Source organism: Adiantum capillus-veneris, chromosome 16 (genome assembly GCF_014529385.1).
Source record: "Adiantum capillus-veneris isolate H3 chromosome 16, ASM1452938v2, whole genome shotgun sequence".
Classification (NCBI taxonomy): domain Eukaryota; kingdom Viridiplantae; phylum Streptophyta; class Polypodiopsida; order Polypodiales; family Pteridaceae; genus Adiantum; species Adiantum capillus-veneris.
Genome location: NC_140946.1, coordinates 45,097,784 through 45,119,694, shown reverse-complemented (window position 1 = coordinate 45,119,694; position 21,911 = coordinate 45,097,784). Strand labels below are relative to the sequence as shown.

General features: G+C 44.1%; 1 pseudogene; it reads left to right on the top strand.

The window, feature by feature from the left end:
* Window positions 1–19,544, top strand: part of LOC147438950 (uncharacterized) — a 33,948-nt pseudogene extending 14,404 nt beyond the window's left edge.
* Window positions 19,545–21,911: the final 2,367 nt, after the last annotated feature.

The window sequence follows — 21,911 nt, the reverse complement described above, 5'->3', positions numbered from 1 at the left end:
ATGCTCGTCTGGCACCACCGCAGCGGCTTCTGATTGAGCATCTTCTCTGATCTCCTCCATTGATGTCGTTGTGATTGGCACATGGTAGCCTTCATACGTCCTTGCACTACGAGGGGCTACCTCTATGACGTACCACCAGTTTGATGTAGACTTTGTAGGATGAAATACTACCTGCCAGAGCCACATAACTTACATGAGAGCTTTCAAGCACATAACTTGTAAAAGGGGGATGTTAACTATTTATATACTTACTTGTTCACAATGCTCGGGTAGTACGAAAGTGTCTCTTAGGTCAGTCCATTTCTTAGTAGAATCCACCTCAAGAAAACCAGACTCTCCTCTACGCACAGTAGCGTTTCGACCCTCCATGATTATCTTGAACCATTGCACGTCGAACAAGTCGACAAAAAATCCTCTGTAATCGATCCTCAAAATCTCTTGCAGCGTGCCGAAGTAAGTGAGTTCCGCCACCACGGGATCTGCATCAGAGGAACGTCGTCGACTAGACTGTTCAAATTTTGCCATGATTCCACAATCTTGAGTAAAACGCTTTTTGTCGATTCGTTCCACCCTAAAATGTCGACCTTTACACCATGCTGCTGTGTATGACTTATACTACAACGAACAAAGATTATGAGTGGCCGTTCAAACGTTTATAAATAAAGTCACTTGCTAGTCGTACATTGCAAACTTACCTTGGTCGCGCAACCCCGAGAGTACTCCCACTCTTCTTCAGTCACTTCGTCACCGCATTGTTGTGCGCTTTTCAATTGGTTGTGCAACCATCTTAAGCTCATGAAGGTTGGTAGGCTCTCCAGAACCGCTGGATAGTGCATCGGTGGTCGTCTTCCCCGTCTCCACTCGATTCGTGCCCTTTGTCGCTCTTGCTTTGCATCCTCATATTGTGAAATCCACTTTTGCATCACTGGATTGTGAAGCATGCAAAATCGGTTGATTTTAGCCTCTAGATCTTCCGTCATCTTCTTCTCAACACCGAGATTGCACATGACAATCCCAGATATGCGCTCATCATCTATGGTTCGCCATAGCGTGTCCCGGGATTTATCAAATCCGTCTAGCATTAGGAAATTTCGGAGGTCATTTGGAGGGCCTTCTAAGAAAATGTATTTTTTGCACTCTCTCTCTAGAAAAAATGACAAATAAAAGAGCTGGGTCTTTCATAGTAAAACTTCAAAAAGTGTACTTTAAGTAGATTCCTTACCCCTCTGAACATTCGTTCGTAGTGATTGAGGGATAATACTCTTTTTAGTTGTATTGAATGAACAACGTCAATACGGAGGGAATGAGGCTAACATGGAGGGACAAATCCGCAGCCGCTATTCACTTTCGATTAAACCTGCACATTTGGCTAATGGCGCACTCCTCAAATGGCACAAATGTTACCCACAAACGAGCCAAATATCACCTTCACATTGATTTGGACAATGAGTACCAACCATTGATTAAGCGCAGTAAAACAAACACACATATACCTCCCACCTCCATAGACACGCTCAGAGCTCAAGGAGCTAAACACATAGATATCTGGACGAGAGGCTCTCTCTACCCTAAGAATCCAATAACTAATGCGTCTCCACCGTTTGTCAATCCTACAAGCTTATTGACCTTTGCTGGTGATGGAGAAAACGGCCTTCTGGGTTATTGTAAATCACTTACAAGAGAAGCTGGAACTTACAAGAGCATTTTCCAATCTCAACAATGTGAGATTGTTCGCCTTTCACATTTACATTCTACAGATCAGGTTACCATTTTGCAACATAAAACAGAGGTACAAGAACTGAAAGAAAAGGTGCGAAGTTGTCAAATGAAGGACACCATCTTGGGTGGTCGTATCCGAAAGAAGAAATTGCGCAATCTTGAAACATTGCAGGTTGCATCAGGAGGTCTCAAGAAAAGAATCCGAGCATTAAGGTGATGCTTCTTGGTTGGCTACATTGTCTTAGTTAAGTAATCTCTTTGTTTTTTCTTGTTATGCATTGTTTTCATGTGCCTAAATAGTGTTAGTGAAGCAAATTTTCTGTTATTTACTTATGCATTGTCTTCATGTAGAGACTCAATCTATCCTGACAAGGAAAACATTGACCCCAAAGCCAATATAGGAAAGAGATTGAAGCCACTTATAAGTAGAAGCCTGGCAGCAAATATAGTACATGACAAGAAGTTTAAGGTTCTACAAAGAAATGTAGTGGACCGCTTTATTTCAGAGAACTCAGTGCCTGCAAAAGAGATACAAGGCACACTTGATTCACTTGGTGTAAGCAAAAGAGGATATTCGGCTATCCAAAAGTCTGTCTCATCCATCTTTGTTAGGAAGGGTATAAAATCCAAACTTCTACCATCAGCCTCAAGTGTTTGGAAAGAGAGGCTTCAGCTTAACGAGGCACAGGGAGACTATCTTGGACAGCCCTTTCATATTAAAGCAACTTACAGTGGCCATGGAGCCAACACTGTGGCATATGATGAGTTCAACAATATTTTTATGGACCTGCGGATACTACAGAAGAGAATGGTGGAGTTTTACAACATCACATTTGAAGAGTCACGTGGACTATTACATTTTGTGTTAAAACTGGATGAGTGTGAGCTTGTTAAAGAGAAAAAGCTAGAGCGTGTTACTATTACTTTAATGAATAGAGCCCTCTCAAAGTGTCCCAGTGATGATCCTTTATATTTTAGTGTTCAATCAGAATCTAACATATGGTGGCTTGGTGCGTTTGAGGTAAGCGATATTCTCAAGTAAGCTCAAATATTCAGATCTACTTAAGTCTCATTTATTTTGTGTTGCAGGTAAAGAAAGAAGATCATGAGATTCTATATTGGGTGTTCCATCGAACTAATATTCCGGAGCTGATTGATCGACAGACTAACCAGGGAGAGGTACTACGTCTAGATGGAAGGGGAGACTTTCAAGTTCAGTGGCATCTTGCAGGTGACCTTAAAACATTAAAGTGCATGTATAATTGTGGAATGGGTGCAATGGCAAAGTCACCGTGTTTGTTCTGCATGGAGCCTGCAAAGGTCATGAACCCAAAGTGGTGGAGAAAAGCTCCAACACGTCACATTGAGGATCCTGCTTTTCGACCAGTTTTGAAAATACCACTTGTGAATGTTCACATTTGTACAATGCATGCCCTTTGTAGAATTGTAGAGAAATTGGTCTACTTATACATCGGGTTTGCTTGGAAGATTAAGAACTCTGCAGAACGACAAGTAGCCTTGCAGTGCTTAGAAATGGTACTGTCGGATATGGGGCTTCATGGTGGCAATGTGAAAATCCAGCGGGATGAAAAGAGATCAACTGCTGAGAAGGATGTCCCATGCAAACCATCCATCGGTGGGGTGAAGGCACGGAGGTTTTTATCTAAGCCCCAAGGTACAAGAGATCCAAAGCTAACAAAACATGGAAAAATATATAACACATCTTATGTTAGCAAGGTAGAGTATCAGAGCTGGAAAAAGCTACATATTGCAGTCAAAGACCACGAACCAACTACTCGTAACGCGAAGGCTGAGGTTTGGCGATCAATAGACATCCTATTTTTGATGTGCGACAAAGATGACTGGTCACAAGGTGATATGAACAAGTTCAAGGAAAATCTCAACCTTCTGAAAAAATCATTCAAGACAGCATGGACAGACACCCAGATTACTCACTACATGGTATTATCATGTTTTTCTTTCTCTCTTATGTGCAAATATGTGAGTGTAAAACATTCTAACTAATCTGTTTTCATATCCAGCACATCATCTTCAATCATTTGCCATATTTTATACAGAAGTATGGGAACCCGGCAATATGGAATACCCAAGGGATGGAAAAGTCTCATTACATGGCGAGAAATGCTTATTTCAGGCACACACGACATGGTGGCTCTCGAATCAAGGCTAACAGTTTGAGAGAACTATTTGAATGGTTCTATCGTAGAATCATTCATCGAATGCAGGCAAAAGAAGTCTTGGCAAATTCAGCAACAGCACAAGCAATCAGACATTTACAACAACAAAAAGCTAAAAGATCAATGGCATACAACAACTCCGGAGCTCGTGAAAGTCAACGAAGGTGGAGAGAGACAATGGTGTATGTGAATCACAAGTGGAGAAAGATACTCTGAGTGGATGGCATTGTAAAAAATTTATGTAATACATGATCTTATACAATTGCTACTTGAAGTGTATCAAGATTTTGCAGGTTCAATTTTGTTTTTTGGCACGTCACCCTTGTAACGAATCATGAGATGTTTGCCATACTCTAAAAGTTCATCTGGGTTTTGTCTACCAAGAGCTAGTGCCATTGCTGTGTACGTGTAGTAATACGCTGCCCGACCACCTGTATAGCCTGGGCAGTAACCAAAACAATCTCTAGCAAACACTTTGTCAACAAGAATGACTTTATCTGCACTTTTGGGCAGCACCGGTCCACCCAAGAAGCGTGATAGTGTCTTGAATGTGTAAGTTGCTATTGAACCCTCTTGTGACATGGAATTGTGAAAAACTACTATCGGTGACTCGCAGAGCTTTGAAAGGTACTGTGCTAGGGCCGCATCCCTTCCTCGATACTCTCTTGTCCGGCGCCGAAGGAAGTCATCCTTGTCAGCAATCCAAGACTGCACATACAATGTCAGAAATGACACAAACAGAGAGAGAGAGAGAGAGAGAGAGAGAGAGAGAGAGAGAGAGAGAGAGAGAGAGAGAGAGAGAGAGAGAGAGAGAGAGAGAGAGAGATACCATGAAGCTCTCGTCCTGCAGAAAGAGGTTTTCTTGCCACAGGTCTACAGATGTAGTTGACCCCTGACCTGAATGGTTAAACCAATCCTCCACTTCTTTGTTACTTTTCGATGGTCTTAGGCTTTGTCTTATTGCTTGGAAGGTGGCTTCATCAGGTAGTGTCTCCTTGTATTTTTCAGCTTTCTCAAAGCATCTTCGAAGGCATTCCATTGGATTGCTGGATGTTTCCATTGCCTCATCATCACTACTATCCTCTGAAACAAATCCACTCCTCTCCTCTTGGACTCTGGAAATAATAGCCAGGGAGAAATCCTCCCTTAAATAAAACACACTTTGCACATCATGTAAGAAGATATAGGTCCTGTCTCCAATCCTGAACTCAGGCACAGCTGGCAACATCATCTGAGCATGCTTCTCAGTGAAGTTACTGACATCCAATGGAAGTTTGATTTCTGTGGTTTTCACGGAGAGCATCTTACTTCTTTGTACTTCAATTGCCTCAACCTCAAGGTCGACTGTGTCTTCAACCTCCTCGACTTCTTGCATATGAGTTGTCTCCTCGCATTCCTCTTCTGGTGCTGCATCCTGCTCCTCTAACACCTCATCAGGATTCTGCATGAGGAATCCAAACAGGCTGTTGAGGTAAATCATAAAGCCAAAGGCTTCCTGAATGAGTTTGCATTCTTTTTGGTGCAAAGGGCAGACTGAATGTCGGCAAGAGGGTGGTAATTCCCTATACTTCTTCACTCCCTGTCCCTTTCCACCACAGTCATTTAAATGCACAAGAGTCATAGTAGGCAGAACAACCCTTCCCACCTGCACCATCACCTCAAACTTATCTCTGTAGGACTGCAAGAAATTACTGTGCTGAGCTAATAGGTCTTCAATGTCAAACTTTGGATTAAACATAGAATGAATTAGATCATACTTGTCCCCAGCACCACAAGATGCTGCAAAATCAAACAGCCTCTCATCAGTTGCAGCTGGGTCTTCCAGAGAAGTTACATCCTCCTTTTCTTTACATTTTGTACTTTCTAGCACATCTGCATCATCGGAGAAGTCTATATTTCTCTTTCTGGTATTTTTCTTGAGATGTACCTTACAGGGCACCACACCCTTGTCGGGTGAGGAATCTTCTTGCCCTGGTGACCTCTCTGATTGGTCTTCACCAAGAAACTTTTCCTCAGATATGTCCTGACAAAAGTCAACAGTTCTTTTGGCAGATACATTAAGCAACTGAGCCTGCAAGGTTTGAAATCCTGGCACAAGCCCTGGATCTGGTTTCAGCCTCTTCTGCCTACTGGACCTTAATCCTAATCATCAAGAAACATAACAAGTCAAAACCATGAGCAAACATGACAATTCTGCCAAAACCAAACCATCATGATCTCTCTCTCTCTCCCCTTATAGATATAAATATATCTATAAATATAAATAAATAAATAAATAAATATATCTGTCTCTCACCAAAACAGAAACACACCTAGTCTCTCTCTCTCTCTCTCTCTCTCTCTCTCTCTCTCTCTCTCTCTCTCTCTCTCTCTCTCTCTCTCTCTCTCTCTCACTTTGCATTTGTCTATAGGACTAAAGGCGCGCGAGGAAGGAAATGTGCCTTGTGCAAACCTCTCCGCGCGCCTTAAGTACAACTGCCAGAGAAATAGCATTACTAACGGCGCGCGGAGAGAGTAGCCAAAGGAACTTTCCCTTCCTCGTGCGCCTTTAGTCCAATGGACAAATGCAAAGAGAGAGAGAGAGAGAGAGAGAGGATGTGTCTGTGTATTTGTCTATGGAACTATGGGTATTGAGGTGTGTGTGTGTTGAAGAACACACACACACACACACATACACACACACACACCAACTGCTAGATATACAGAGAGAAAGAGTGAGAGATCACCTTTTTTTGGTGGGGTTTGCAGGAACTCAAAGGGAGGTGTCTCCTCCATTGCTTTTCTCTGTGTCAAGCGGAGTCTGTCTTTCTCCCTCCCTCTCTCTCTCTCTCTCCCTCTGAGAGTAAGGACTCCCTCTTTCTCTATCTCTCTCAATCTGTGTCTCTCCCTCTCCCTTTCTCTGTGACAAGCTGATCACGCTTTCTCTCTCTCTGAGACTCTCTCTCTCTCTCTCTCTCTCTCTCTCTCTTTGTGACAATCTGCTCTCTCTCTCTCTCTCTCTCTCTCTCTCTGTCTCTCTAAGACTCTCTCTCTCTCTCTCTCTCTCTCTCTCTCTCTATTGTTCTCTCTCTTTCTCTCTCTCAAAATCACACCTTTAACGGATACACACGGCGGCGCCCCACGTGTCACAATCAATTAAAATATATTTGCATGCGGTCGCACGTGTGGTCATAATTATTTCCGTATACTTTTTGTACGCCATATAAAGCGGTGAAGAGAGAGAAAAACTACACCTTGTGAAAGAGAGTGAGTGAGTGAGAGAGTGAGATAGAGAGTGTGCAAGAGCAAAGCCTGCGTCTCCGACAGCAACCCCACGCAGCGAGATAAAGAAGGTCTGCTTCTCCCTCTGGCTTTGCCTAAATCTCTCTATCTCTGTTTCTGTCACCCACACACAAACACACACACACATATACACACCCACACACACACACACACACACATATACACACCCACACACACACACACACACACACACACACACACACCCACACTCACAAACACACACACTTACACACAGACACACATCTTAAAAATACAGACACACACACACACACACACAATCTCTCTCCCTCTCTCTCTCTCTGTCTCCCTCTCTCCCTCTCTCTCTATACCAACGGCGCGCGTAGAGAGTCATACCCGTAGTTCATGTGTCTATGCGCGCCGTTAGTACAGTCCATTGAGCAGAGAGAGAGAGAGAGAGAGAGAGAGAGAGAGAGAGAGAGTATCGGTGTGTTATTTTAACCTATACTAACGGCGCGCGGACGTGTTTGTTGAGGTTAAACAGTGGTCTGTGCGCGCCTTTAGTAATGTGGATTCTCTCTCTCTCTCTCTCTCTCTCTCTCTCTAGTTATATATGCTAAGCTAGAGAGAGAGAGAGAGAGAGAGAGAGAGAGAGAGTCACAGAGAGTCAGAGAGAGAGAGAGAGAGAGAGAGAGAGAGAGAGAGAGAGAGAGAGAGAGAGGGAGAGAGAGATTCATAGAAAGAGAGAAGGGGATTGAGACTCTTCTTTTGGTGTACAGTAAGATGGCTAGAACAAAAGCCACTGCAAGGAAGGCAGGCAAGGGTCCAGGATTAGCATCGAAAGCAAGTGGTAGATCAGCAACCCAAAGAAAAGACTTGGAAAACCAAATAAAATTCTGAAAGGGCCAAGGATGAAGAAGCTCCAAACCTGCATGGGACTTTTCAGAGAAATCAGAAAGGCACAAAAATGTGTAGATTTATGCATACCAAAACTGCCCTTCCAGAGGATGGTGAGGTCCATATGTGATGAAGCTACCTGGGGCACCAAAAGGTGGAAGGTGGTGGCATTGATGGCTCTACAGGAAGCAGCTGAGGACTTTCTACTGGAGTACTTCAGTGACATGACCATTGTTGCAGCCCATGCCCACAGGGTTACTATAATGGACAAAGATAGTGAGACATTGAAAAGAATAAGGTGGAGGTATGACAAACTGCTGGTCCCCAATGTGTGCAAGGACAAGAAAATGAGAGAAATTTTGTTATACCCCCCGGAGCTAGTGCCTCAGCTCACAGTTGTAGATGTCACACATGATGTGAATACAAGGGCAAAGGCAGAGACTATTGCTCGCCAAACAGAGGAAATGAGGGAAGCAGAGCTTCAGGAGAAAGCAAAAGTAGCAGAGGTGTCCCAGAAACAAACAGAGTGCAATGTGACCCTGTCTATAGAGGCAATGAATCAAGAAACTCTGCTTTCAATGAAGAATGGTTTGCTTGCAGAGATACCATTTGTAGATGGAACCAGAAGCCTAGCTTTGGAAAAGGTGGACATTGATTTATTGCAGAATCCAGATGCTCAGATTTCAGACACAATTATCTATGCTTGTCTTAAGTAAGTGTTACTATCTTGCTAGCTTTGAAAACTCAGATAATAGGTTTGCTAACTCAGGTAGAGTCTCTGCAGCCTGATCAAAAGTCAACTCCCACTGCACACTCACACAGAGGTGTTTCTCCTTGATCCACAAATGTCTGTAATTATTAGACAAAAGAATAGTCCATCTGGGACATTTGAGAGCTGGTTCCGCCACTGTGCTATGCTGGAAGTTACTGTGATCATCTTCCCATATGAGAACAACCATCACTGGAGTCTCATATGCCTTGATGTTGACCAACCACCAGTGTGGGTGTTCAATTCAATAAAAGGAACCCACCCTGAAATTAGGCTGTAAGTGTTTTGTGTCAGAAAGTGTTTATTATAGATATCCATGTAAATTTGAAGCCTCATGCTAACATCTTGACATTGCCTAATGCAGTTGTATAAAGAGGTTGTTGCTTGCCTATGGCAAGCTATGTGGAAGGTATGAACTATACAAGGCCACAATCAAAGAAGTACCTGTCCCAAATCAAACCGATGGGAATTCTTGCGGCTGGAGATGTCTTCTCCATGCAGAATATGTCCTGCAAAGCTACTTTGCATTAAAACCTTTCATGACTAAGGTACCCATTTTGCAATGCATTCAGTTAGTTTTGGTTTAGTCTATAAAAGAATTCTCATCATGTGGTCTTTCAATTTTGCAGAGTGCTTTAAAAAACTACACATATGATTATTTGCAAAGATACCGGGTAAGTTTAATACAACACCTGCTTACTATGTCTAGCCCTAGAGAGCTTGAAGATAGCGGCTTGGATGAGCGCACTATTGATCTTCCAAAACATGACGTGCCACCACGACAAACCCCTACATCCGATACAGTGGAATCGCATCGGGCCGAGGGTGTCATATCAGCAGAAGATCAAAGAGTCGAGGATGAGGAAAGGACAAATGAGCATATGGAAGCAGCTAAGGTTCAACCGGAGGAGACAATAAAAGAGGCAAGTCAGCCTGTGGAACAGCCAAAAGAGCCTATGGCTGAAACCGAAGATGAGGAAAGCAGGCCTATAGATGAGCAAAAGGATATGGATGAGGAAAGCAGGCCTCGGGACGAGCAAAATGATATGGATCAGGAAAGGATGTATGAGGCAAGCCGATCAACCTTGAATCAGGCAAAAAGGGCCATGGGGGAGACCCCTGATGAAGCTTTGAATGATGACTATGAAGATAAAGCGGAGGAGAGCAACAATGACATGAACACTACAGAGACCCAGTATGGACCCTTGCTACCTGTAGATACGGTTGTTCCGGTAATGTCTATTCAAGTATGGCAAAATATGTTCAGCTTCTAACTACTTATATGTACTTGTCAACTTTTACAGAGGTTGATTATCTTGGACGTCAATGGATTGCTGCTGATGCGGGTGCCTCTCGGTGACAGAGGACCCTTTGATGATTTGCAAACGTTTCGGATGGGAACTTGTCGAGTCGTGGTTCGTCCAGGAACCAAGGAGTTTATTGAGTTTCTTCTTCCGCGCTTCAGAGTTGGCATATGGTCTTCAATGCAAAGGCAAAACTTATCGCCACTAGTTGCAATAGTTTGCAGTGTATGCCAAGCTCACACGTCAGATTTTGCCTTTTTGTATGATCAAAGAAAATGCGTTACTGTTGAGGGCCACTACCACCCTAAAAAACCAGGATTACCTCTTTTGTACAAACCGTTTAGCCAAATCGGTGTACCCTTTGATGCAACTAATACACTACTAATTGACGATACTCCCGAAAAGGGAGAACTAAATCCGCCGGGAACAACTATCTCACCACCTTCTTTCGAGGGGCATTCCTTCGATTTTTACCTTGAAGATATTCTGATTCCATACTTACAGAAATTGTATCTCAGTCCATTGTTCACGGACGAGTTTGTACTTTCTAATGAATTAAGATGATTCTTCTATCTGTGTTTTTCTAATATATAGACAGAGAGAGAGAGAGAGAGAGATTTGACGTGGTAAACAAATGTATTTCAAGCACACTTTTTCACAGGGCACAATTGAAAAATGAGATCAATAAACTTCATGTCTTGAAAGTCATTTGTATACACTTGGGTTTACAAGAATATCTGTTACATTGACACTACTTCAACCCGACCATCCAACTCTTTGCACAAAATATCTTTTTCTCTTCGCCGCATCACCTTACGGCCAGCTAAGAAAAAGGAAAAATCTGATAGTTCCTTGTCCATTGACTCTTCAATGATGTCATTTCGCAAATGCTGAAGACTGCATAGCTCCCTTATTGTAACCACCAATAGTAGGCCATTCTCTTTATCAATCACTTCCACATCCACAGTAGGATTATCTTCCAAACCTGCAGAAACTTGGTCCATAGGAATGTACTTACCGTTTAGCATTTGTGATCGCATATACCAAAATGAGAGTAATAGTGATTGGCTTGCAATCATGTACTTGACAACTAGAGTATCAAGCGCGACCTCGCACCGTAAACCAATCTCTTCCTTTGCATACCATCCTTTGTCAAGAAGTTTGTCACAGGATGACTGCTGAAATGACTTGCACATGAACATAGTTTTTGTAACTCTGATGTTGTAGCTATGAAACAGCTCTATGAAGAGTGCAACAGGACAAAAGTTTGCAATTCGAACCAGTTTGGTAGGAACAGAGCTACGCAGAGACCTTTGTATATCCTTGTAGAGCTTACTTCGCATTGCCTCCACCATTGTTTCCTCGGGAACTGGCCAGTCCACAGTGTTCCAATCAATCGGTAGAGGTAGTTTCACCAACATGCCATTCTTATTGCCTGAGCTGAGTTGGTAAAAGTGGTCATAAAAAAAGATTCCCTCATCAGCCAATCTTTTGGTGCTCCTCTCTGAATACTGTAGAGAACCAATATGGGCATGTACAACATGGAAGAGGCCTATTATGCACTCCACAGGCTCCCATTGCTCATAAGAAGAGGGATAAACATCTGCAATATATAAAAGAAGAGTTAAACTAAGAGTATCAATAAGTACAAATGACAAATCTAATGTAATTGAGTTGTGAAGAGTAGAGACATTACTCATAACAAGCGGGAGAAACATTGCAAAATATATAAGAAAAGTTATAATGAGAGTATCAGTAAGTTCACATGTCAAGAGTACTTACAATTGCAACGTGGTTGATGTATATTTGATACATTTCCACCGTTTGCTATCACCTCTGGATGGGTAAACACATGCTGAACAAGAACTTCCTTTACAGATCTTTTGCCGATCTCAACTTTGAAATCCAACACCCTGGCTTTCCATGCTGAGCGGTAAACGTTGATACCACTAAACCTCTTGGGTCTTCTTGGTTGCATGAGGACCCATGAACCTTTGTTTATCCTTTGTCCAACCCATTGGTTGTCTGCACTTATTGAAGCTGGTATTGTAATTGAGGATATGCTACTACTTGGCCTTCTAGGCAAAGTGCCGTTGTTGTTTGTTGGTGTGAGAGACAGTAAACACCTTGAGGCTCTTGGGCGAGAAGACGTGGATGCCATAACTCTCAGAGAAAAGCTTTAGTGGAGGGAGATTCACTTTGAAAGCATTCTAATGGAGGGAAAGTGTTTCAAAATTCCAATATCTTGTGCGGGCTTAATGGTCACCCTCCAGTACGTTAATGACCATGAGAGAATATCAGAAGTGGGACCACACGCAAGCACCTAAAAGCTCGGTAAAAGTAAAGAAATTACTATGCTACAATCCTAGTTTCGTGAAAGTTTTATGCTATTTTCCTATTTTTTGAGTTTTTCCAGGTACTTTTCTACGTAACGTAGCCTTCATGCTCATTGGACGCGCTCTATTTTTCTCTCTCTTCATATGGCCCTCCAAATGACCTCCAAAATTTCCTAATGCCACTCTCCAATGTACACTAGGGACTCTGATACCAACCAACCTTCTGCCATGCTACCCTCCGGACGTGCCTTTTGACGCACATATCCCTTAAGCGTTTTCATGAAACGCTCTAAGAAGAACATCCATCTGGAATGAACTGTGCCAGCTATTTCCACCTCATCAACTATGTGAATAAGAAGATGCACCTGAATGGTTAGTATTGTAGTAGGAAAATGTTTCTCAAACATGCACACAAGCTCCGCAGCATTTAGTTTGGCGAATGGTATGGAGTCTACGTCGATCTCCTTTTGTGAGATCCATTGCACCAGCTTTGCAAGTTTGTAGATTGTGTTACGGATGTCGAGAGACAAACATCCCTCAATGGCAACCGGTAAAATAAACTGTAAAGTATGTGCAGCAATGATATTAAAGTCCACATTTTATGCAATGATATTAAAGTCCACATTTTATGCAATGATATTAAAGTCCACTATGAACGTACCTGACACATTTTACGCTTGATGACCTTCGTAGATTTGCTTCTTCAGTGAGGGTGCCCTACATGCATTCAGTCTAGGTCCACATGTGACACATGCTCTGTATCCGCTTGTTTGAAGCCCTGCATGTATACACATGATAATAGATCAACTATGGGGAAAAACAAGATTTACAGTGTCTAAGAGAGGAGTGTCAATAGATCACCTGAGCATTCTGTTAGCCCGGGATAGTCATGCATGGTCCACATTAGAATACCTCTGATCAAAGCATTCCGTCGTCCTGTGTGTCGGCTCATATCCACCACCTCTATGCCAATCCACAATTGTTGTAGCTCTTCCAATAGTGGACGAAGATACACATCCATATTCCCCACTTTATATCGCCCTGGCACAATCAAGCTTAGCCATAGGTGCCCCTTCTTCGTAGTCAACCACGGGGGAATGTTGTAGTTGACGATGACAACGGGCCATACACTGTAAGATGTTGATCTTTGACCAAATGGATTTACGCCATCCATAGCCAGGCCTAAGCGCAAATTTCGAGCTTCCCTGGCAAAATCCGACCATGTTCCATCTATATGTTTCCAGGCTGCGCAATCTGCAGGAATTCGTAGCACACCATCCGAAGATTTATTCTCCTCATGCCATGATGCTAGGGCGGCCATGGACTTACATTCGAAGAAATGCTTGATGCGAGGAAGCAAAGGAAAATGTCGCAAAACCTTTTGTGGAATTTTTGTCCCGTGGAGATCTACTCGATATCTTTCGGAATCACATTTCGGACACTTCTCCATGTCTGTGTATTCCGCTCTGAAAAGAATGCAGTCATTAGGACAAGCGTGGATAGAATTGTAATCCATCCCCAAGTTTCGCAAAATCTTTCTTGCTTCATCTCGGGAATCTGGCATCACATTGTCAGCTGGTAGAATGTGCTCTTTCAGCAATCTACACAACATAAAAATATGATACAGTCATGTAAAAATCTATCAGATCATTATACATTTAGAGTTCTATTAAAGTAAACTAATTGTAATAGATCACCTGAAAAGCGCTGTGACGCTAGTGTCACTCCATCCAAACTTTGCCTGCATGTTGAGAAGAACCAGGAGTGCTTTCAATCTAGACATACGTGCTCCATTATACAATGATGTATCGGCTTCACTTTTCATATCATCATAGATAAGCCTTTCTGAATCCATGATCGTCTCGATCATTTCATCAATCTCGGGCTCAAACATTGCCTCGTTGGGAATGTGCTCTGCATGATCATCCCCCGAGCTGTCAGAGGCTACATCTTGTGGCCTCACATATGCTGCTTGACCAAAGCGCCTGCGAATACGTCTATTGGGTTGCAAGATTGCTGCTTGTTGGCCAGCGTCAGAGTCCGACGAGTTATAATTGGCAACAACTCGATCTATAATAGATGGATCGAACTCGCCAAATTCGCGAACGTGCTGCAAAGAAACACGTCTTGTCCGTCGCACAGCATGCTTGCATTGATTACAAGGACATAAGACCCTCGTTGAGAGATAGGTGTTTCGGTTGGACGGTCCCACATCCTCGTCGCTACTCATAATGAGGATAAAAAACTTATAACCTGGACAACAAATTTAATATTCTATTGGCATTCTTCGTCTTATCTCTCTCTCTCTCTCTCTCTCTCTCTCTCTCTCTCTCTCTCTCTCTCTCTCTCTCTCTCTCTCTCTCTCTCTCTCTCTCTCTCTTTACCTCACATTCTCTAGTCATGTCCAATCCCCGCACACCTCGGTCTAGAGGTGCACGGAGATCAGAACCACCGGGTTATAATCTCGTCTTTATTGGTCAATACCTATATTTGTGGGTACAAGAAATCTAGACACCCACGTCTACATGATACTGCATGTAGTGGACAAAATCCCTTTGCCTCTTCTCTAGCTGTAGCACTTCACTTCATCTTAACATCTTTTCACAGTAGATCTTTTCACTGTTCGTCTAACTCTAAACCCTAAACCGTAAGTAATTCTTGCGTGGACTCGATCTAACGTAAATAAGCGTAAATTTAAATAAACGTAAATCTAACTAAAAATAAAGCTAAATCTAATTTAACGTAAGTCTAATGACTAGAGGTTGTCTAGATGGTCATTGTGTCGGGGATGTAGTGACTCTTGCCGCCCTGAAGATCCACCTTCTTCCCTATCTTCTGAAGACATTTCACCAGTACTTTTGGATCGACGGAGCCCACCATGATTGAAGGCAGCAATACCCTATATTCCATTGAGGGCTGTCTTCACCCGCTTCATGCAGGCATCGCAGTCTATGGAGACCCGCATCTAATCTAATATAACGTAAATCTAAATCTAGCTTAAATAAACGTAAATCTAGTTAAAAATAAACCTAAATCTAATTTAATGTAAGTCTACATATAACCTAATCTTTAACGTCTTTTAAGATAGTTTCCTACGACGTTATAACTCTCTTCTTCATGTGTGTGTGCGCGTGTGTGGATGTGTGTGCCAATAAAAAGAGATAAATGGTATAACCTTTCTATCACCCATGCCAAGTATGATAGATTGATTATGCCATTTCTCTCTTGAATAATAGGTCTTCAGTTCAACTCCTCGTCGGCTAGATCTTTAGGTCTTTTAATTTTAATTAGTTTCCTACGACGCTCCCTTAGTTTCTCTTTCTTTCTCTCTCAATGTGTGTGCGTTTTTTTGGATCGTATGCATGTTTTCTTTCTCTTTTCCTCTCTCAATGTGTGCGTTTTTTGTTTATGCATGTTCTCTCTCTCTTTTCCTCTCTCAATGCGTGCGTTTTTTGTTTATGCATGCTCTCTCTCTCTCTTTTTCTCTCTCAATGTGTGTGTGCATTCTTTGTTTATGTATGTGTGTGCGTTTTTGCACTCTCTCTCGCTCTCTCTCTCTCTCTCTCTCTCTCTCTCTCTCTCAAAAACACTATGTGTGTGTGTGTATGTGTGTGTGTGTGAGAGAGAGAGAGAGGGAGAGAGAAAGAGGGGAAGGGAACATGAGAATGAGGAGAGGGAAGGAGCATACCTGGCTCTCCTTCCTCTCCTCGTGTGTGTGTGTGTGTGTGTGTGTGTGTGTGTGTGTGTGTGTGTGTGTGTGTGTGTGTGTGTGTGTAAAAGAAAAAGAGAGAGAGAGAGAGAGAGAGTGAGGGAGAGCGTTACCTGCTCTTTGCTTGAGGGCGCCGAAAAACTCAGATCTGAGATCTGAGTTTTTGGGCGCGCTCGGTTATTTTTTTTACCCCAGCTGGCGTCGCTATGAGCGTCGCTATAAGCGTCGCTATGAGCGTCGCAAGTTTCTTTGTAAATTTGCGACGCTCATAGCGACGCTTATAGCGACGCTCATAGCGACGCCGGGAATTTTTTTTTTTGAGCGTCGCTGTGTGAGCGTCGCTAATATGAAGAGCCTCTTGTAGTGTTAGCCTTGCTCTACACCAGCCAACCAGCCATGGTCCGGCCACAAAAAGTGCTTGCCATGTCATCGCTCGCACCTGCCCAACTCATTTTAGCCAGTTGGCTGGAGCTATGTGCTCATGCCAAGAGATAGAGTGCGCACATGCACCAGCAACGAAGAGAGGTACGATGAAGGTGTTCGAGTGCCAATCGGCCGAAAGACGCACATGCCTTGTGGTGCCTGTCGTTTTAGTGAGAGAACTGAAGAGAGAGACTCTGTCAACAGCGTGCAGAGTTCCCGGATCAATCAATACTGCTCCCGCCACTCAAAGGGCTACCACCGGCGTTGAACGTGAAGGCGGACTTGGTGCTGTGCAGATTGCCGGAGTTGAAGAAGCGTTACATTAGTGCAAGGGCGTGGTGGGCCTTGGTGGGCTCCCTATGCTTTTCCATCGGAAGCTACTGCCGACGGCGTGCATGTGTGCAGGCTAAGAGAGAGAGAGAGAGAGAGAGAGAGAGAGAGAGAGAGACGTCAAAACTAGGGCGACATTCAGACGAGCCTGGAGGAAGAAAAGTATGGTTCGAGCTTGCTTCCGCCTCGTCTGAACAACATTGCAGGTGGAAGAGCAATAAAGTGAGAGGCGTTGAGAGATACAGCAGCCCTTTCAGGGGGGGGGGGGGGGGGGGGGGGGGGGGGGGGGGGGGGGGGAGGAGTGGAGGGCCAAAAGGAAGAGCTACTCACGTTTCAGCCAACAAGCTCCTGTTACATAGAAATAACGCCCTTGTGCGTAGGTTTTCCACCACTTGAACCCGTAGGTTTCAAAACTCATATTGTCCATTTAAAGGAGGAAAGACAGAACAAGGCGTCTGAAGACAAACATTGGCACTGCCTTTTACTCCGGTTGAAGAGAGAGAGAGAGAGAGAGAGAGAGAGAGAGAGAGAGAGGAGAGAGAGAGAGAGAGAGAGAGAGAGACGTCAAAACTAAGGCTGCATTCAGACGAGCCCGAAGGAAGAAAAGTATGGTTCGAGCTTGCCTCCGCCTCGTCTGAACAACGTTGCAGGTGGAAGAGCGATAAAGTGAGAGGCGTTGAGAGAGATAGCAACCCTTCCGGGGATGCGGGGGGGGGGGGGGGGGGGAGGACTTTGGAGGGCCTGGAGGAAGAGCTACTCACGTTTCAACCAACAAGCACAGAAATAACGCCCTTGTGCCTAGGTTTTCCACCACCTGGTCTGAACCCGTAGGTTTCAAAACTCATATTGTCCATTTAAAGGAGGACGAACGGAACAAGGCGTCTGAAGACAGACATTGGCACTGTCTTTTACTCCGATTCAAGAGAGGAGAGAGAGAAGAAGAAGAAGAGAGACTATATATATTGCTCTATTATGTAGAAGGTAATTCCGGCCTGCCATGTGGCACAATGAGAGAACGCGGAGCCTATGAGCTGGTGAGGGGAGGTAGAGGGAAGGTGAACAACCACTAGGGCAAAGGCTTTGCAAGAAGAGAATGCTGCGCACATGGACATGCGGGAGGATACCCTACAATTAGAGGTGAATAGGGGAAGGTGACGGACCAATGCATGAGGGAGGCAAATAAGAGAAAGAAAGAGAGGAGAGATGGTGCCAATCAAGGGACACACAACCTTTGGTCATCCACCTCTCTTTGTGGTTTCTTCTCATTTGCAACTACTTCTTGGCCCTTTGGGAAGGGAAAGGGAAAAAGGGGGGGGGGGGGGGGGGGGGGGGGGGGGGGGGGGGGGGGAGAGGGGTTTGCAACATGATCACCTCCATCAATGTGATGCAGAAGGTCTCGTCCTCGACGAGAGACAGAGAATGGTTTTTTTCTTTTAATTGTAGGCGACACGTTGAAGCATACTGAGAACGTTGATGTGATGACTAGGGGAGACGATTCAACGACGCTGTGCTCAAGGTCCACAGTTCAATTCCATGCTGGATGGAATTTTTTACTCGAAAGAAAGGAATTGTGAAGCTTGAAGATATCTGTGAAGATTCCAGGGTAGAAGCCTACCAAATATGTCCTTACATGTATTTTAAACACAATATGTCCTTACATGTATTTTTAAACAAGTTATGCATGAACCTTCAATATCCACCTGGGTGCCTTCCTCTGATCCTCCTTTTCTTTTACCATGTGGATCAAGTTGCTGCTTCCCTTCATCTTTCAAGTGATACTCTTCATCAGTACGAGTACGACATCTATTAGGGCGTGAGTGTGGCTTTCTAACTTGCTAATGCTGCTCCCAGGCATGATTTTGTGTGGCATCTCCATGCCTTGCCATTGCCTTGAAGAGGCTTGAGAGGAGTGTACTAGCTTGTAGCCACAAATAAGAGGAAGAAAGAGAGAGGAGAGATGGTCGCCAATCGAGGGAAGGTGATCAGCAGCACACAACCTTTGGTCACCCACCTCTGTCTGTGGTTTCTTCTCATTTGCAACTACTTCTTCCCTCTCAACCTGCTTCAGCTTGCCTCAGTCCAGTCACTGTCTATACTACTCTATATGGAGAAGGCGATTCTGGCATGCCACGTGGCACAATGAGAGAACGTGAAGCATGTGAGCTAGTGAGGGGAGGTGAATAGCCACCAGGGCGAAGGCTTTGCAAGAAGAGAATGCCGAGCCCATGGACGTGCAGGAGGATGCCCTACAATTAGAGGTGAACAGGGGGAGGTGACGGATGAGAGAGGAGAGACTAATCGAGGGAAGGTGATCAACAGCACACAACCTTTGGTCATCCACCTCTGTTTGTGGTTTCTTCTCAATTGTAGCTATTTCTTCCCTCTCGGCCTGCTTCAGATTGCATCGGTCCAATCACTGTCAGTGTGCTCATCTTGTGTGAGCATCTCAGTCCAATCATTGTCAATGCCCACCTAATCGCTGCAAGCCCATCCTTTGGAAGCTACAATTGTAGTGCAAGAGCAGTGGGTGAGGAGGAGGCGGGCCTTCGAGAGGCGAGCAAGGGCCCAGACAAGATTGTTGAGGTTCAACGTGCATGGTCGTATATTCACCATCGTTAGCATCGCCATTTGCAGAAGAGTGATCCTCAGCACCAGTGAAGACACCGACACCGAGAGGATGCAAAGCGGGATAGGCAGAGGGTGGAAATGGGTGTGTTGAAGAAGGCGGGGTGGTTGATCCTGGCAAAGGGTTTGGCTCGCTGTTTGCCTTCTGCTTGAAGATTAATTCCCGCTCACTTAATTTCCAAACAAGTTATGCATGAACGTTCAATATCCACTGGTGCCTTCCTCTGCTCCTCCTCCTCTTTTACCATGTGAATCCACCAATTGTTGCTTCCCTTCATCTTTAAAGTTATACTCTTCATCAGTAGGACGTCTATTAGGTCGTGAGAGTGGCTTACCAACTTGTTGATGCTCCCAAGCATGATCCTGTGTGGCATCTCCATGCCTTGCCATTGCCTTGAAGAGGCTTGAGAGGTGTGTTCGAGCGTGTAGCCACAAATAAGAGGAAAGTCACAATTGAGTAGAGTAGGAAATTGTTTGCGGCATGAGGCATCATCAACTTCCAAAGTAAAAGATTTGTTTGAAGTTTGTGCCTCTAAGGTAGCAAGTTTATGTCATCATCAACTTGGCAAGAGGCATTGCAACAGCTAGTATGAACAAAACTAATGTGTAACCCTCTATCAAGATTTTGAACTGTTTTTGGTTTTATCAATCATTTGAAGAACATTTTTGGGCATAGGTGTTGCACTGCCAACACAAATTGAATAAGGCAACAAACCCATGAGCATGCTGGTGGAGTTTCATCTTGCTTCTTTAGTTTAGTTTTTGCCATGTTGGGGCCGTCATAATTGCAGCATTCTTACTCGTGAGAAGCCATGGAGAAGAGAGGTGGATCAATAGCAGCCATTGCCTTTCAGAGCAGCAGGTCGCCATGTGGCATTGGATGTAGGTTTGTGGACAAGCTGCACTGAGGTGATATGTGGGTTGTCCTGGCAAGCAAGGGTTGGCTTGATGAGACGTGCATCAAAGATGATGCGGGGGCTAACGTGGCGAGGCTTGTGCTAAAACTCATGAAGCGTGCTCACATAGCACGTCCTATGTTGAAGATGGAGGGGAAATCCAAGCCGATGATGACAAGAGATGAAGAGGCGTTGGGAGGGTACGTGATTATTTGCATGTGTAGAAACAATGGTGCCCAAAGGATGTGTGTAAGCTGCACGAAGGATACTATGTGGAATTAAAACTTTCCTTTCCATGGTATGGTAGCGAGAAGTTATTAGAGAGAAAGAGAGAAACAGAGCAGGGAAATCTCTTGGAAAAATAATTGTAGTATGTGGGTTGGCTATGGATTAGTAGCAGAGAGGTGGACACACTCACCTTTTTGACGTCCGATGCTTTTATTCCCTTACGACCACGATTATCTTTTTACTCTATTAAGGAGAACCACATGTAGGCACTCCACGTCTCTCAACGAGAGGGATGTTCAGGCTCACGCGGTGGTGGATGCCAGGACACTCTTCGAGAAAGAAGAAGCTAAAGTGTATTATATGTCCGCGTGGGGGGGAAGTAGTGGAGTTGTCTGGAGGTGAAGAGACACTCCACAAAGAGAGAGAGAGAGAGAGAGAGAGAGAGAGAGAGAGTCCTTGCCCAAGAAGAGGGGACCAATTGCAAAAGCCTCTGTTGGCTTAGGGTTGTGAGTAGCCGCGGAGAAGCAGTTAGAAGTTTCAACCTCTCTCTCTTTTTGTGTCTATGTGTGTACAGATCGAGCTACCGATTTTCCTATGGCCATCAATGAGCCCATCTCCTGCCCTATACAATGCAGGAACCTTTGATGACAAATTGCGCTCTGGCTTTTGTTGCTATTTTGTGTTGTTTAATAAAACTTGCACTACCCTTAATGCTCATATGCCAATTCCACCTGCCCCTTTTGTGACATTTTTGTTTATTGCTTGTGGCACTACATATGACTTTGTGTGTACCCTTTAGCACCACACCCTATGTTTTCTCCCCTCGTCATAGGCACCCTGCACCCTTCACGACTACGGCTGCCTTTAGGTAGCCCCTCTACCCCAATATAGCACCTCCAAAGCACCTTTGGACTTGATGACTACTAGCTCTCCAGACATCATTCCCATGCCCTCTTCCCCCTATTATGAATTGATGATCTTCATGCATGCATATGATGCATTCAGATAGACAATCTTCATGTTTAGGATGTTGTATGTTGGAATGAATCTATTGCATGATATGCCCAACACAAGACCGGTGAGGAAGCTCAAGGTTCTTTCAAGAGGAGGCAAAGTGAGTGTTCCAATGCTTTGGTTGGCATGCACACCTATGATGCATTCACATAGATGATCTTCATGTTTAGAATGTTGTATGTTGAAATGCACCTATTGCATGATATGTCGACAAGATCGGTGA